This window comes from Chiloscyllium plagiosum, chromosome 20 (assembly GCF_004010195.1).
Source record: "Chiloscyllium plagiosum isolate BGI_BamShark_2017 chromosome 20, ASM401019v2, whole genome shotgun sequence".
Lineage (NCBI taxonomy): Eukaryota > Metazoa > Chordata > Chondrichthyes > Orectolobiformes > Hemiscylliidae > Chiloscyllium > Chiloscyllium plagiosum.
The window spans coordinates 49,385,768-49,403,768 of NC_057729.1; the positions used below are offsets into that span (position 1 = coordinate 49,385,768).

Genomic DNA, 18,001 nt, shown 5'->3' on the forward strand with positions numbered 1-18,001 from the left:
GGGACTCAGGTTCAAATCCCATAATGGCAGATGGGTGAAATTTGAATTCAATAAAAATCTGGAATTAAGATGACCACAAATCCATCATTTGTCAGAAAAAAACTGATTAGGTTCACCAATGCCCTTTAGGAAAGGAGTGGTTATCCTTATCCGGTCTGGTCTACATGCGACTTCAGATCCACGGCAATATGGTTGACTCAACTTCCCTCTGGACAAATAGGGATGGGCAATAAATAATTCAGGCCACAGCTAGAGATGGGACAGGTTTCTCAGTGGGAGTTGCCCATTGGTGGGAAACGTTGCACTTGATATGCTGCTTCAAGATTTCTCTCCTGTAAGCTCCGGGAGGTCTGAAGCATCTAGAAATTGCCAAAAGGCAGCTACTGGTATTATAGCAGTCTGAAAACTATAGTGAAGACCCACCATTCATTGGAGATGTGATATCAGAAAGGTTCGTGATTGTGGAAAATCAAGTAATGGGAAGTGAATACATTGAAGATGATGATGATCCTACTATCAGAGAGGTAGTTTGAGGCAGATAGCATGAAATGCCTTCTGAGGGAAAGTAAGTGTGTGAAAGAGAAAGCAACATAATCACATGCTGACTGGGTTAGATGGAGGACGACGTGGAGCATTAATGATAATGACAGACTAGTTAGGTTAAAGTGGTCTCTTTCAATGCAATAAATTTTATGGGCAGCCGTATTCACCTTTTGTCTGTCCATAACATTAGCATCAGAGGCAAAGGCAATCTGAATGAAATTTCAGTCAAGTATCAAAAATCCAAAAGGACTGTCACCATTTCTGGTGGCTGGCTGACAGTGGTTGTAGATGGAAAGTATTCTGCATGGAGGACAGCGTCGAGTGGGGTCCCGCAGGGCTCTGTTCTTTGGACGCTGCTCTTTGTAGTTTTCATAAATGACTTTGAGGAGGTTGAGGGGTGAGTTAGTAAATTTGCAGATGACACCAAGGTTGGAGGTGTCGTCGATAGTATAGAGGGCTACTGCAGGCTGCAGCGCAACATAGACAGGATGCAGAGCTGGGCTGAGAAATGGCAGATGGAGTTCAACCTGGATAAATGTGAAGTGATGCATTTTGGAAGGTCAAACTCGAATGCTGAATATAGGATTAAAGACAGGATTCTTGGCGGTGTGGAGGAACAGAGGGATCTGGGTGTGCAGGTACATAGATCCCTCAAAGTTGCCACCCAAGTGAATAGGGTTGTTAAGAAAGCATGTGGTGTTTTGGCTTTCATTAACAGGGGGATCGAGTTTAAGAACTGCAAGGTTTTGCTGCAGCTCTACAAGTCCCAGGTGAGACCACACTTGGAATATTGTGTCCAGTTCTGGTCGCCCTACTGTAGGAAAGATACAGAAGCTTTGGAGAGAGTGCAAAGAAGGTTTACCAGGATGCTGCCTGGACTGGAGGGCTTGCCTTATGAAGAAAGGTTGAATAAGCTTTGACTTTTCTCTCTAGAGAGAAGGAGGAAGGGAGGTGACCTGATTGAGGTGTACAAAATAATGAGGGGAATAGATAGAGTCAATAGGCAAAGATTTTTCCCCAGGGCAGGATGGACTGGTACAAGTTGTCATAGTTTGAAGATATAGGTATAAAGACGACATCAGAGGTAGGTTCTTTATGCAGAGAGTTGTGAATGCATGGAATGCGTTGCCAGCTGTGGTGGTGGAAGCAGAGTCACTGGGGACATTTAAGTGACTGCTAGACATGCACATGGATAGCAGTGAGTTGAGGGGTGTGTAGGTTAAGTTACTATATTTTACATTAGGATTAAACCTTGGCACAATATCGTGGGCCAAACGGCCTGTTCTGTGCTGTACTTTTCTATGTTCTACATCTATGTTCTAACATCACTGTCGCTACCTAGCTTAGCCTCCCTATACTTATCCCAAAGAACACCTCTTGTATTGGAAATATCTCAATTGCTTGAATGTATGCTGATATCATTGTAGGTAATGGTACTTTGCCTCCCCACATTTCTCACTTGTCCAGCGTGCCACATGTGCAGTCATTGTGCAATCTGATAACTCTAGAAATTTTTGTCAGATCAAATCTGTACTTTATGGGATTATGATCCATGTCTTCAGTCCTTTTTCTGCTCTCAATTGACAGGGGTGCATAAAAACTGAATATTTTCCAGGTTGAAGTGAGCAACATCTGTGCACATCTGTCCTCGTATCCTGAGGAACGCTGTGTACTCCCAGAGAGGAGAAGCTTGGCCCCACATGTTTGCATTACAATCAGGAGATTTTAATCTAATACAAGATTAACAGGCTCACCAATAGTCAGCTGTATTCAAGGACAGGTACCTCCGATACTGCTCTGTAACAAGGCAATTTATACACTGCCAGGGCAGCTAATTTTATCCCATGGAGGAAGCAATTAGATTCTACTCCTCTTCTGCCAGAAAGTATGCCCAGTTAAGAAACAACGTGTTGGGAATCAAGTGCACAAAACCACATCCAGCCAAAACACACTGAAGTTCTAATACCTTCAGAAAAATAAATTCTAGTGTATATCTGGAAGGTCATTAGTGGTTTACATCAACAGTACTAGACCACACAAGCATTTCACTAAAAACTTTATGCAAACAGTTAATATACAACATTCATTTAAGAAAATCCATCTTATTTGCCTGGAAACTCCAGACAATATCTAGATGAATGCAGAAGAAGTGGAAATTAAAACAAAATAAGACAGAGACTATTTACAATATTTTGTACAAAGAATGATTTCAGCACAGGCTGGTTGAAGACTTGAACAAAACTAAAATCCGATAATAAGTGGCACTTTGTTTCACCACAAAGAGTTTCACATGCTGTTAAATCTGATTAACAAAGCTAATTCTTTCCAGGAGAAAGGGAGTGGTTGAATTAATATAACACTGAGACAGTGCCATGGTGACTGACAAAGATCGAAAGGTTAACTCAGCCCTGATCCAAAAGTAGTGCAAAAGAAACTTTGCATGGTGTGCTTGCAAACGTTTTCTTAAAAGACACTTTTGTAAAGAACAAAAACAAAATAACACTTTATTTTTTTAAAAAACGGTATCTTCTAGCCTGCTCACAGACATTTTTGAATGGCTCTGAATTGATGGGCAGCTCTATTGGTAGTCTTGGTGCCTCTGTCACCAAGTTCCAAGTTGTACTCCAGCTCTGGAGAACAACAACTAAATTGTTCCCTGGGACGAGGGGTTGTCTTATGACAAGGCTGAGTAAATTGGGTAAGCAAAAGTGAGGACTGCAGATGCTGGAAACCAGAGTTTAGATCAGAGTGGTGCTGGAAAAGCACAGGAGGTCAGGCTGCTCAGATGCTGTGCTTTTCCAGCACCACTCTAATCTAAACCCTGAGTAAATTGGGTGCATATTCTCTGGAGTCTAGATGAACAAGAGCCTCTCCTATTGAAACATACAAAGACTATGAAGGGATGAATGGGGTAAATGCGGAGAGATTATATTGAGTGATATCACCCTGCCATAAGAAAGATATTATTAAATTGGGGATGGTGCAGAAAAGACCTACAAAAGGATGTTACCAGGACGGGAGGGTTTGAGTTATAAGGAGAAATTGGATAAGCCTGGACTTTTTCCCCCCCTAGGAGGTTGAGATGTGACCTTAATAGAGGTTTATAAAATCATGAGATGCACAGATAAAGTGATTGGTAAAGATCTTTTCCCTAGGGTAGGGGAGCTCAAAACTGGAGGGCATTATTTTTAAGAGGAGAGGAGAAAGATTTAAAAGGGAGCTGAGAGGCAATTTCTTCACACAAAGGGTATGTGGAATGAACTGAGAGGAAGTGATAAATGTTGTAAGTGTACCTGCATCTAAAAATTTTTGGATAGGTAAATGAATAGAAAGTGTCTAGACGGATAGGGACTAAATGCAGGCAAGTGAGACTAGTGTGGTTTGGAAAACTTGGTTGGCATGGACGGGTTGGACCAAAGGGACTGCTGCCATGCTGTATGTCTCAGATTCTATAATCACTGAAGGGCTTTTGTCCAAAGCGTAAATTTTCCTTCTTTTCAAATGCTGCCTGACCTGCTGTCCTTTTCCAGCACCACTCTAATCTTGACTCTGATCTCCAACATCTGCAGTACCCACTTCTGCCTTCTATAATCACTGGTCAGGAAATCTGAAATATGGGGGCAAAGCCTCAGGATAAGAGTGTAACCATTTGGGATGGAGGTGGGGAGAAAGTACTTCATTGAAAAGGTTGTGCATCTTTGGAATTCTCCATCCCAGAGGGTAGGATCTGCTGCTCTTACTCGTTCTGTTCTCATGATCTAGGGATCAATGCTGACACTCCAATGCAGTACTGAGGGAGTACTGCACTGTCAAAGATGGTACAAGTTGGAGAAGTCTTTAAAGAGAGCACCCTCTCAGGTGGACTCAAATGATCAAGGCACTTGTTTGAAGGGAATTATTACTGGCATTTGTCCCTCAAATTAACATCACAGAAACTGATGATCTGGTTATTATTGCATTACTGTTCATGGGAGTTTTCTTTCTTCTTGAAAATTAGACCACAAGATGTAGGAGCAGAAGCTGTTTGGCCCAGGGCTGATCTGATAATCCTCAACTCCAAACTCCTGCCTTTACCCCATAACAACTAATCCTGCCACTGATGAAACATTTGTCAATCTCCACCTTGAATAACCTCAATGGCCCAGCCTCCACAGCCCTCTATGGAGAAGAATTCCACAGATTCACTATCCTCCGAGAACAAACTCATCTGTCTTAAATGGGCCACTCCTTACTGAGGTTATACCCGGAGGCTCTAGACTGGCCTATAAGTGGAAGCAACTGCTCCCAATCTAAATTAGCTCCAATAGTGACTGGACTTCGACAGTACTTCACTGGTTGAAAGGTGCTTCGAGGCATCCAAATGGTCAAAAGAATCAAATAAATGCTTTTTTTGGCAGTTGGCAATCATACACTGTCTTTGCATAGTCATAAACAACTCATTTAGACGTCCATTTACAGTGTGCTGTTACAATATAGGATGAACAGGTTTTTAATCAAAGTACTGTAGGAAAGCTACCATGTTGCTCCTTTTGCTATTTTCTTTAGCTCCCTTCTAATTTCCCCCTCTTTCCTGTTGGAATATAAAATCCTCATGCTCATCTGAGGTCCGTCCGTTCAATGCAAACCCAAGCCATTGTGACTCAATCTGTAACGCCAACGTAAACCAACCGGTTTACTGGTAGTATCACAATTTGGAAGTCTCCGTGTACTGCCAAATGTTATGGTCTTCGCAGCAAAGTCCAGCCTCTTCTGCCCATAATACGTACCCATTTACTTTTGCTTCCTTCCCTTACCCAGGTTATTGCAGTTAATGGACTTTGCTGTCACACAGCTTATAGCTTGAGATTTCATTTTGCATAGTGAGGGCACGGATTTCCTTCTCTCGCCTGGTAGTTTGTGGTCTGGAATGTTTGCCCTTACTCATGTGAGAGTGACTGTCTGATTCTGTCAGGTTTCTGCTAACTTTTATTTATACACAGAACGTAACACTGTTTTCCAAGGTACACTTCTCACTGGTACAGAGGATTCCATTCTCTCTTCAGCCTCATGATATATATTATTGTTTTATCATCTTATCCATCTGCATTATACTATTGTTACAGCCAGTGTCCAAGGTTCAACCTAGGATCTTCTTTGTAACTTAACAACTGCTACTCTAGAGTGTTTTGAACCACTGACCCTGCAGAAAAGCTGCTTACAAGCTAGCTACAGTTAAAATCTTTTCAGGAACTTTGCCATTATAAAGCTTCATTGCACTCAGTTTTAAGCACAGAGCACAGTTAGAGTTTAAATAATTGCAAGGATCCAACTTAAAAGTTAACTGTAAAAGAATTTGTTTAAGTGTATAATTGCAGCAGTATTTGCACAGAAAGTTCAGCTGGACCCAATGCTACACTGACTGACCACACAGTTCAACCACGTGATTTTGAGAGAATTCAGGCCAAGTGCAGCACAGTTCAGATAGGAAACTGGCGCAATATATCTTTTAAAAACCTGGTAGGTTTTTTTTCTGTTGTCACAAGGCATCTTTTTATGAACTAGCTTTCCCATCCTACTCAAACTCTTCCGCAAAGCTTCATTAAGTATGGATTCCAAATGTCCTTCTAGTCTTTACCACCTCCTACAATCTTCAGTCTTTAAACAGCCAGCATTGGATTACATCTAAATCACACCTTTTCGATTTACTTCCTGTGTGGTTTACCACCTTAGTCGTGTCCCATACTATCAGCCTTAATCCACTGCCCAATCTGAAGGCAAATCCAAAATGACTCATTGCACCAGTGGAAAGTTTTCACTCAAGTTCAGCTCCTAAAATAGCCTCAACCGAATACTCAGCAAATACAACATTACACAAGCTGACAAGAGGTAGTTTGTTCATTTCCATACTTGTTTTTTTTTAAAAAAGAGACAGACGTTTGAGTGTACTTATGGACTGTTTTCACTTACATTGGTTTCATATCAGAGTCAATAGATGTGGAGCCACTCTTCCAGTTCCACATCTATTGACTCTGGCTTCCAGCAGCTGCAGTCCTTTGGTCTCATGTCTACAAAACAAAAAAAGTTCCTTTCCTCACCCCATTACTTCCACAATCAAATCTCGAAACCATACTTTCATTTCTGGTAATCATCCCTAACAGAACGCGGAGACCCGAAGGACTGATTACTTCAGTTACATGATCTGCCAACTACATTAAAATGTAGGTATGTGATACTATTTGTTTGAGTAATAAATAGGTAAATTCATGAAATCTTTTCAGGGTGATACATGCTATAACTGTGTTTGGTAAAATAGAAAAAGCACAAGGAGTTTGCAATATTTAACCAGGTACAAATATTAAACAAGTTATACATCCACTACCCTTTCTGAATTTTTTTGGGATTATCAAATTCAAATAAATTTTCTTTCACATTCTCTACCAAGATAGAATGGTGAATAAACCTCACACTGGAAACTGAGATTTGATCAAACTCCAGAAAATAGAACCGACTCAAAACGTTCTGTTGCTGGCATGTGCAGGCAGAATTGCCAATGTATGCTCCAACTAACAAGTGTTGTAGAAAACTCTTTACACCCAAACCTTCCTCTGGTCCTCAATCTTGCTTTTCCCTCCTTCACCCAGCCTACAATTCATGTACCAATTGCTGGGATGAATCCCTCGGTCTATTACGGGGTCATTCAAGAGAGCAGAGTAGTCCAGTACATTAGCTGGGATCAGGATCAACAGAAAGTGAATGGTGCTTGTGTTGCGCTGATAGTGTCCCTATCTCTGGATCAGGAGGTCAAGGTTCAAATCCCACCTGCTCGAGAGATGTCTAAGAACATCTCTGAACAAGTTGATTCAAACCAATAGGGTTGAGAGATGTTTTAAACTGGGATCGATGAAAAGTTTAAAAAAATGAAGATTAAATGGCTACAAAAGGGGTTTTGATGAAAAGTGAAACTGGAGGAGTGAATAGAGGGTGTGGGTAAAGGAAGCTGAATATGCTGAGAGAAGAGTGCACATTAAAAAGGAGTGTGTGCAACTGAAAACACAGAGCAGGTCAAGAGGATAGACTGCCACCTGCCACACTTCCATCGTTGTAAGAGGAGTCGCAATACACTCATTATGGCGTAAGATCCATCGGCTAGATTTAGTGATAGATATAGGACAGATGTCAGAGGTAGATTCTTTACTTAGAGTAGTAAGGGTATGGAAAGCTTTTCCTGCAATGATAGTAGATTCGCCAACTTTAAGTACATTCAAGTCGTCATTGGACAAGCATATGGACGTACGTGGAATAGTGTAGGTTAGAGGCTTCAGATTGGTATGACAGGTCGGCGCAACATCGAGGGCCGAAGGGCCTGTACTGTTCTGTTATATTCTATGTTCTATGGTACTGCCACTATCCATATTCCTGGCAGGGATCCACAGAGGCCACTTGGTCTGGCTGGGGTGGAGTGCAGTAGTGGAAACCACCTAGTCGTCTCATGGAAGAGGTTCTTACATTATTGTTTTAACCACTTGTTATCAAGCAATAAACTACAAGTTACAATAAACATAAGTTACATAGAGATTATTAGGGAAACTTCCATCAGGTCTTCCTCCTTCTACATCCATATTGTTCATTCCCCACCTGACTCCATGTAAAATCATGCTAAGCAATTCTTAATACATTGCTCAGCATTAAGCCTTTCAGGCCTTTACACACAAGGACAGTTTAGTCCGTAAGATCAAAAGACATAGGAGCAGAAATTAGGCCAATCAGCCATTAAGTCTGCTCCACCATTCAATCATGGCTGATATGTTTCTCAACCCCATATCCCCTGACAATCAAGAACTTATCTATCTCAGTCTTAAACATACTCAATGACCTGGCCTCCACAGACTTTTGTGGGAATGAATTCCATTGATTCACCACTCTGTGATTGAAGAAGTTTCTCCTTATCTCAGTTCTAAAAGGTCTTCCCTTTACTCTGAGGCTGTACCGTCACGTCCTAGTCTCTCCTACCAATGGAAACACCTTCCCAACATCTACTGTCCAGGCCATTCAGCATTCTGCCTGTTTCAAATAGATCTCCTGTCATCCTTCTAAACTCCATGAGTATAAACCCAGCATCCTCAAATGTTCCTTATATGTTAAGCTTTTCATTCTTCAGACCTCATTTGCTCTCCCTCAAGCCTTCGGCATCATTGACGTGGCTCCTGGATCCAGCTTCTGACATCACTTCATTCTGGCAAAAGATTCACAGGCCCATCCTGCAGCATGGAGTTCTTTATTTGACTAAAACCCTTTTGTTTTGGGGAAAGGAAAGGGCAATCAGCACATCAGGAACAGCAATAGTGTATACTTCATGCGTGCAAGGCAGAAAAACTTCGATCAGGATATGGGATCTTTTGCAACTTTGCTGTCACCATGTAAAATTTATTTGAAATCAACAGGAGAAAAGCTCTGAGCATTTACAATGGTTTGCTTTAGCTGCGATGACTGCATCATGTAAAAATGCAGTATTTCCTGGTACACTTGGTACAGCAGTAACTTCATCTTCAAAACATACTAAATAAATTTAACATTTAGGTCACTTCCTGTGTACTTTATTTGGAAAAGGCTATGAATCAATTTCAGCACCAGTAGATTTTAGCAACCACATATGAAATATTAATAGGAAGTCACAGCAGATTTCCTACACTAACAGACTGACGACACCTCAGAAGCAATTCATTATGTACAAAGTGCATTGAGACCCCCAGTGGTCATGAAAAATGTTATATTCCCTTTTAGAGCTTTACGCTCAGATTCTGACCAAAATCTGCATTTATAAAAAGTGGCACCCCCAGCAAAGCACGGGTTCATAGAGTTTGCACTTGGAGTTGTGTCCACATTAACTCAGCACAGTGTGAAACAGTTATTTTTAAGGCAATCTCTGATCTCTGGGAACTTTATAAAAGCTTTAATTGTTGTTCTCCTTAATGAAAATTGCCGTCAGGACCAGGGCCCCATGCATACTCAGTGGTAGAGCTTTAATTTTATATGCAGAGTACTATTTACATACTTAAGTATTACTGAGATCTTGCTGCCTTGTACAGTAGTCAGGCGGTGACATTCCAACTGTGGTGACGTGCAGGAACTTGGGGTGCCTGTGTTCTCCCAGATCAAGGGATGGACTTTGTGTCTTTATTTTTCTGATGGCGAGGACTCATGGTGGGGGAGTGATCTGAACATTGTCTTTTCTTTTGGCTGTTTCTTTTATTTCGCCTTTTGTTTTTAATCCTGTCTTTTGTTTACAAAGCTAGCATCGGAGAATGGCAACTTTGTACACTTTTCATTGTACTCCTGTTTTCTTAGATTTATATTTCAGTGAGTATAAGAAGTCATCTAAAAAAAAACCAACCATCAACATACATCCTCATGTGAATCATTCATTAGGGAGCAAAACAAATGTTTCCATTACTGATGACAATAGAGGCAAAAGTTTAATATATCCTCAAGCCTTTTTACATATTTGCACAGCTAATTGATTAGATTAGATTACAGTGTGGAAACAGGCCCTTCGGCCCAACAAGTCCACACCGACCCGCCGAAGCGCAACCCACCCATACATTTACCCCTTACCTAACACTACGGGCAATTTAGCATGGCCGATTCACCTGACCTGCACATCTTTGGACTGTGGAAGGAAACCGGAGCACCCGGAGGAAACCCCCGCAGACACGGGGAGAATGTGCAAACTCCACACAGTCAGTCGCCTGAGTCGGGAATTGAACCCGGGTCTCTGGCGCTGTGAGGCAGTAATGCTAACCACTGTGCCACCATGCCGCCCACTAAATTGAAAGTTGTCTGCACATTTTTCTTCATAAAATTAAGCACACAAAAGATGTTGGAGGTAAGAGACCTTAACACTTTGTATATGAACATTTTACTGACAACTTTTGTTTATACAACTTTCAGAAACATGCACCACAATGAAGGATGTCAAACAATGCCCACTGGATGATTTTCAAAACTTGACCGAGATACAGGTTTGTGGAATCTCAATAACAGACACAGACAGGCTAAGAAGGTTCAATGTATGTGTGCGTGGGGCCAGTCCACAACAGCCTGACACATCACTGGAAAGGCTCTTAATTCTATTTATTGGCAAAAAGCTAATCTTTTAGACTTTGTATAAAGAGTTGCTGAGCATTTTCTTTTTGTTGCTTGACAATACCTTAAACCCAGTAAATGGGCCCAAGTGCTTTCAAAGGATAAGAAAGAAAACACCATGGGGTAGATAGACATTAGATGATGGAAATGTGTTGCTGGAAAAGCGCAGGTCAGGCAGCATCTAGGGAACAGGAGAATCGACGTTTCGGGCATTAGCCCTTCTTCAGGAAAGGATTAGATAGACATTAGGACAGGCGACCAAAGTTGCATCAGAGGTAACTTTAAAAGAAATGCCTTAGAATAAGAGAGCTTATGAACTAGATAGTTATGACAATGGAAGGCTTTAGAAAAGGTTCTAAGATATTTTTGTAGACTTCATAACATTTGGAAGTTTCTGTATCAAACCAGATACCTTGGACATCATAATGATTCTTCAACACCAGCAATAAATAACATTTACCACCCAACCCTAGAAGGGCAACACCTAAAGCTCTAGTGACACCACCAGAATCCAAATATCAGGAAGGCAATGAAGTTTAAATTCATTTCATTGTTGTTCTTTGCAATTTGTCTCCAGACTCATCATCAAAATGTCACTCAGTAACATTCACTCACTTCTGGAAGATATCATACAATGCATTAAATTGTCACAAGTAATCCAGTCAACATGTTGTAATCAAACAAAACTTTGAAAGTATGATTGAAAGTACAAAAGAATCAAGTTTTGAGAGGTAATAGTGGCACATGAATGAGGGAATAAAGAAAGTGTGGTAGGAGACAAACGGCAAGGGAGGAGAGACAAATAAAAAGAATGCACGAGAGAAAAGGAAAAAAAAACGAGAGTACATTAGAAAGGACAGAGAATGAGAATGCACACAAACAAAATAAGCTGTGTGCAAGGCAATAAAGTGCAAGATTGGAAATTAATGATTAAGTGAGGGAAGACAAAAAGAATGAAGAGAATACTAGTAAAAGTAGTTTATTAAAAAAAAGTGTCATACTCATCCCCAAATGGTAACTATTTCTCTCCACAGATGCTGCCACAAGTCTTGAGAAAGTTTGTTTTCTTATTTTCGCCAGTGAACAGTGTCAGGGGATTTTAATTTAGTAACATTTCTCATGATAGAACAGTTTATGCTTACTTTTATGGGACACAGTCATCGTGGATGCTTTGGTGTGCATAACACTAATATTAGATGATGAAAGATCTGAACCAAGTTACATGTTGTTCTGAATCACCGTATTGCTTGCAGGAAGTTGCATCATTTGGATATTGAAGGCCACAAAAGAACAAATAAAGCATTCAGTTCTCTTCCTACACCCATATAATTCACATAAAATACACAAAGTAGGACAATAAACACTAGTGCCACAATTAATCCATCATTAAAAATATGTATTGCAATTTTGACGGCAAAACTGCCAGCTCCACCAACACTTTCTATACCAGAAGGAACAGTCAATGCACTGAATAAAAGTGTCAATTGGGCCCTAGAGTGCTACAATGTTGAGTTCTAACAATAGTATTCCACAACATCTATGGAATGGTGAAGGTTTTGTACTGGACTAGCAACTCAAATTTATAGATCATGCACTATATCACGGACTGCCACCAATAAAGCTGCTGTTGTTGCAACAGTCAAACCAGTTCATTCAGCTCCTTTAGTGAAAGGAATTTGGCACCTTTACACAACTCCACTCCTGGATAGGGTCCCTGAAGCTATTCAGTTGTACATTTACAATGAAATAGCCCTTTGCTGCATTCTCAGGAGCATCGGAGTGCAGCCGTGCCAACTTCAACAGCATCCTGAAAATACATACTGTTTTTAAATTGGCTGGGTTATTTGGGAGGGAAGTCGAGGTGGAACAGGTGCAGGGCACAGGGTTAGGGAAATGCTGTTGTTTATTAAAAAAAACATTTGATTCACAAGACCGGGCAGATCTCATGGGAAGAGTCTAGATTAGAGTGGTGCTGGAAAAACAAATCACAGCCGGTCAGGCAGCATCCGAGGAGCAGGAAAATCGACGTTTCGGGCAAAAGCCCTCCATCAGGAATGAATCTCATGGGAAACTTGTTCAGCAGACACAGGAAGACATAGCAAACTCACATGCTAGCTTTCATCCTGAACGACATTGCACCCACTTACACTGAAAAGTACTGCAGTCACCATGGCATTCAACTCAATGCCCTCAGCTATTTACAATCGACATTAATGACTTACATGAAGCAGTACAAAGTATCCAAGTTTGGTGATGATACACATCTAGGTGGGAATGTAAGCTGAGAGCAGGACATGGAGACTCCAAAGAAATATTGACTAGCTAAGAGAATGGTTAACAAGGTAATAAAATGGCATAAAATGAGGAAGGAGGCAGTCATTCACTTGTAAGGATAGAGAAGCATTTAAAATGCCAAACTTGTGAAATTTTGATGTTTTGAGAGACTTGTGCACACTTGTAGAAACATCAGAGCAAGCAATTACACTTGCAAATAGCAAATTGGCCTTTCTTGCTTGGGGGCGGGTGGTGTAGACAGGAGTGGACACCCAAGGCCCTGCTAAATGTGTGTGAAAAATCCAATGTAATAAACTGAACTTGATTTCATCCACCATACAATAGGCCCAGTCATAAACACAAGATTACAGAATTCCTAACACACTGGTCAGATCGCAACCAAATCAAAGGCAGAACGGAACTTACTTTATCACCACAGGCAACAGCAAATAGTCAGACCAGGATTCCACTACTTTTTTTGCACCCTGCCTCACTAGAATACCCTTTCACTGAGAAGTTCCTAAGGAAATTCCTTACTAAGTTACAAATCACTGGGTCACAATGCCAGGTTGTTGGAGGTGGGTGGGGGTGTAAAGGGAGGATTGAGGAAGAAGCAGGAGGTTCTCAACTTGAAATTACAGAATTCCTCTTGATATTCTCTCGTTTGCCTGACATCCCCTGGTAGCTTTCACAAGTGGGCAGCACTGAATATAGGTCAAGAACTCTGCTCTCTTCCTACAGTTTCTTCAAAGATATGCCACTTCAAAACATTCCAAAAATAACAAACAATACTTTCCACTAGGAGCCTTGACATTGGGATTGAAACCGACTACAGATTTTTTTGGCGGTGGCGGCTTGGGTTGGAGGGGGGAGTGGATGAAATATGGAGCGGTGGATGGAATGAATTGATACTGCACAGATCTTGGTTAATAAAACCACAAGTGCAAACGCTGGACATCTGAAACAAAACAAAGTGCTGAAGAAACTCAGCAGATTTGGTAGCATTTGTGGGGAGAGGAAACTGAATTAAATGTTTTGTGACCAGTGGCTGGACTTCAGTGACAGCACTGAGGGGGGCACTGGACTTAAAATGTTCAGTTTTCTCTCTCCACAATATTTGTCCTGGAGTGTCAGAGGCTGAGGGGTGACCTTATTGAGGTTTATAAAATTATGAGGGACATGGATAGGATAAATAGGCAAGGTATTTTCCCTGAGTGGGGGAGTCCAGAACTAGAGGGCATAGGTTTAGGGTGAAAGGGAAAAAAAATTACAAGGGACCTAAGGGACAACTTTTTCTCCCAGAGGGTGGTGCTGCCAGAGGAAGTGGGTGAAGGCTGGTACAATTGCAACATTTAAAAGACATCTGGATGGGTACATGAATAGGAAAGGTTCAGAGGCATATGGTCCAAGTGCTGGCAATTGGGACTAGATTAGCTGAGGATCTCTGTTCGGCCATGGACGAGTTAGACAGAAGGGTTGTTTCCGTGCTGTACATCGCTATGATGCTAAATGCTGCCAGACTTGAGTTTCTCCAGCAATGTCTGTGCTTGCTTCAAATTTCTATTGGGGGGTGGGGGTGGGGGCGAAGAAAGGTTGGCATATGTTGGAATTGGGCAAACAGTTTTCCAAATTCTCCTACAAAACCGACACTTGGTGGTATGTAGTACAATAAATCTACATTTTTGGAAAAAAAGTATGTTAGAAAAGCTGAAATTACATCAATGTTCAAAATATAAATTTCTATAAAATTGATCCTGGTAAGAGCCTTTTAAAGACCTGGCTCCCTCCCCTCATTTAAGTAACTACGGGTAAACCTACCGTTCAGATGTAAAGACAGACAAAAGCAGTTTCAGGGGCCAGAGTGATCGAGGTGGTCCCTTTAAGAAGGATGGCGTCATTGTGCTGCTGTGTTTTATGTTAATAACCTTCACGTCACCTTATTGACTAATCCCAACTATCCAATACCAACAAAATCAGCTGTTTTCACAATGGATTGACAGCAAGTCCGGTTTACAACAAACGGAGATATACAATAAGAGTAACAAATGCAATACTCTGCACAGAAGACTCACAATTATAGTGTGCAGAATCCCTCACTTCATTTTTCTTAAAAAATGACAACAGTTAATCCGTTTCCGAGTTAACATCCCTCTGGGGAAAAGCAGACGGTTACATATTCAAACACACACTTACGTACATCAATGTCCATTTCAGGTCGATACTATACAAGGGACTGGCAAAACAAGGCTTACATAATACACCGAAACAGTTCTCTTATACACAATCTAGGCGGGAGTTAAGTCACAGCGATAACAGTTTAGGAGGAGGAAATGCGGTAGGTATTGTTCAGTGGGAATCATAAATATCTTTCCGCAGAAACAAATTATCTGCTCAAACTCCAAAAGGAAACAAACTGAAAGGATAATAAGGTCCAACAGCATAAGCACTAAATACCTGACAGCAACTGCAGCCTCAAGTAACAAGCGTTGTAATAAGAAAAGCTGACCTATAACACAAGGAAAGATGTCACAGTGAGGGAGGGGAAGAGATACTTACCTGCCTTCTCTCCGTCTCTCTCTCTCTCTCTTCCCGTGTGTGTCAAGTATTTTTTGCAGTCACTTTGTAAACAAGATGAAAACCAAAATTTTCAAAAGAAACTACACGGGCTGTTCAAGTGAGGTAGAACACATCTGCGAATACAGCAGGGAGGGGAGGAGTGAAGTACTGACTGCTTGTGTATTTTTTCTTTAAAAAAGACGTTCGTTCTTCTCAGAAGAAAGGCTTTTTTTCCCCCCCCCCACCAGCCAGTGCCGCTGTTATTTTGCACCCAGTTGGTCCCGCGGACTGTATCAGATTTTGGAATTGACTGAACAGCTGATCGGGGGCGGGGCCTCTTTGTGACGTTATCCCCATCACCCCGCCAATCAGCGTCCAACTCACCCATCCCCACGTGACCTTGCAATTGCAATTTTTTTCCCTTGAAGGGAGATTATGCGTAAATCCAGGATCATGTCTGATGTCACTTTCATTGAGACCTCGCAGGTTTTTTTAAATGCAAGAGTCAGTGTGGAAACAGTGCTTTTTTTTAAATTTTAAAAATAAATTCTTTTGAAGTGTAGGAATCCTTTATATTTTCCACTCCCTCTCTTTCCCTATAAATAGAGATTGTTCTCTAGCTACCCAGCAATGTTACTCAGTGTCAGAGGTGCTCTCTGGGTGTCTCCCAGCCCCCAGATCTGTTTGTGGGCGGTGGCGTGAAGGACAGTTTGTTCAGATATCTAGGCCAATGTCGATGCGGTGTTATTAGCGAGTGACAGGACACCACAATCCTGAATATATTGCCATGAACGTAACTCCCTGTATTTTTTTTATCAATGGGAGCTTCTAGCATTGATTCTGCGTTGAATCTTTGCGAGGGCAAACTTGAAAAACAAAATTGTGTTGTAAAACGGTTTTTTTTGTTTGTTTTTTTTTACACAAACACGCTCTGCAGGTTGATCAGGTCCTGTTTACTGCCGAACCGCATAGAGTACTCCCCTTTTGTCAGACTTCACGTTTGATTTGGACTCGTATGGCTGGGGTATTTTGTTCGAAACTTTCCTAATTCATTAAAAAGGACGGGGGTTGCGGGGGTGGTAAGTCTGAGACTGGAAGCCATCCTTTTCCTACCCACTCTGTCATGGCAGGGCAAGCAAGTGACCTCTGCCCAGGTATGTGCCAATGTTCAGAGAAGATGGCATATGTCAAGGTCATATCGCTGCCAACTGCAAGACTTTTATGGGCATAAACATTGACACAGATTGCTAGCCCAGGTGTTGGAAACGAGTGGATCTGTTTGTTGCTTTTATAAGCAGCATAAAACCATGTGGCACTTTAACATCCCTTGTTGCTTCTCCTCTTGTTCTTACTGGGTTTCCTTTGGAATGGCCTCTTTCCCACAAATCCATCTTTGACCTCATGAAGTCTGACGGCTTCCCAGACCATATAATTGGCAAAGCCATCCCTGACACAGCTCAATCTCTGAACCACCAAACAATTTGAAATAACTGCGCACAGGCTGGTACCCCTGTCAGCAAGGCACCCTTTAATTGCAAGAGACCTTGCAGCTCAGAGCTGGCCGCTACAGGAAGCAAACCCCTCTGGCACTCCTGTTTATTTTTTCTTTTTCTTGGCAGGTCTGTTTATTTTTTTAAAATTAGTACACAATACAGTTTACAAAACAATTAACATTAATAGCTGTATATGGAGAAACAGCACTTTACAAAGGAAAAGTGCAGCAAAGCCAGGCCCCAAACCCCACCGTTCAACCAGTTTTCAGAGAAATGAGGAAAACTAAATCCCACTTTGTCATCACAAAACAGTAACAGTAACAAATACATATTAGACAGTCCAATAAAAAAATAATGCATAGAATACAGACTCCCGCAGCAACCTACCCATCCCTCCCACCTTCCGCCACTCTAAGGCAGCCCGCCCTACACCCTTTCCAGCTCTCGGTCTGAACCATGCCCCTTCCAGTTCTCGGTCCACCTGACACACCTTCCAACCACCTGTAGGACAGCCCGTTCTGTTTCCCCCTGCCATCCCCCAGGATAACAGCAATCAGGACGACCTAAACATCCTTCGCACCTTCTGGCACCTCCAGGACAGCCCGCCCAGGGTGACAGTGCTGAGGACGGCCTACCCGCCTTCTCGGTCTGCCCCTATGTACCATCTAGCTCTTGCCCACCCCAATGTACCATCTGGCCTGTGGACTGCCCTGACACACCTTCCAGCCACCTCGAGGAGAGCCAATCCCCTTCCCTGGGACAACAGCATGCAGGGCAGCCCACAAGCCTTCTGAATCTCAGCCTGCCCCAACACACCATCTGGCTCTCGCCCCCTCTGACACACCTTCCAACCACCCCTTGGACAGCCTGTCCCAACTACCGCTTCTCGGGGCAGCAGCGGTCAGAACAGCCTATCCATCTTCCACCTCTTGGGGCGACTGGCATCTGGTGCAGAGGACGGCATACCCACCCTCCGGCTTTCGAGCGACAGCTTTCAGGACAACCTATGAGCC

The 18,001-nt window shown here is 42.1% G+C and overlaps 1 protein-coding gene across 6 annotated transcripts in view; it reads right to left on the reverse strand.

Annotated features, from left to right (window-relative positions):
- The window catches only part of LOC122560257 (tumor protein p53-inducible nuclear protein 2), a 42,710-nt gene extending 26,898 nt beyond the window's left edge, over positions 1 to 15,812 (reverse strand). The window contains exons 1-2 of one of the 6 annotated variants that reach the window (XM_043710754.1): positions 15,496 to 15,812; positions 15,012 to 15,090 (exon numbers count right to left, since the gene is read on the reverse strand). The gene's annotated coding sequence lies outside the window, so the exon portion shown is untranslated. Of the gene's footprint in view, positions 1 to 11,666; positions 11,760 to 11,807; positions 11,829 to 14,757; positions 14,825 to 15,011; positions 15,091 to 15,495 lie in introns of those variants that run through there. The other 5 variants (XM_043710753.1, XM_043710758.1, XM_043710755.1 and 2 more) reach the window with 5 other exon arrangements.
- Positions 15,813 to 18,001: the final 2,189 nt, after the last annotated feature.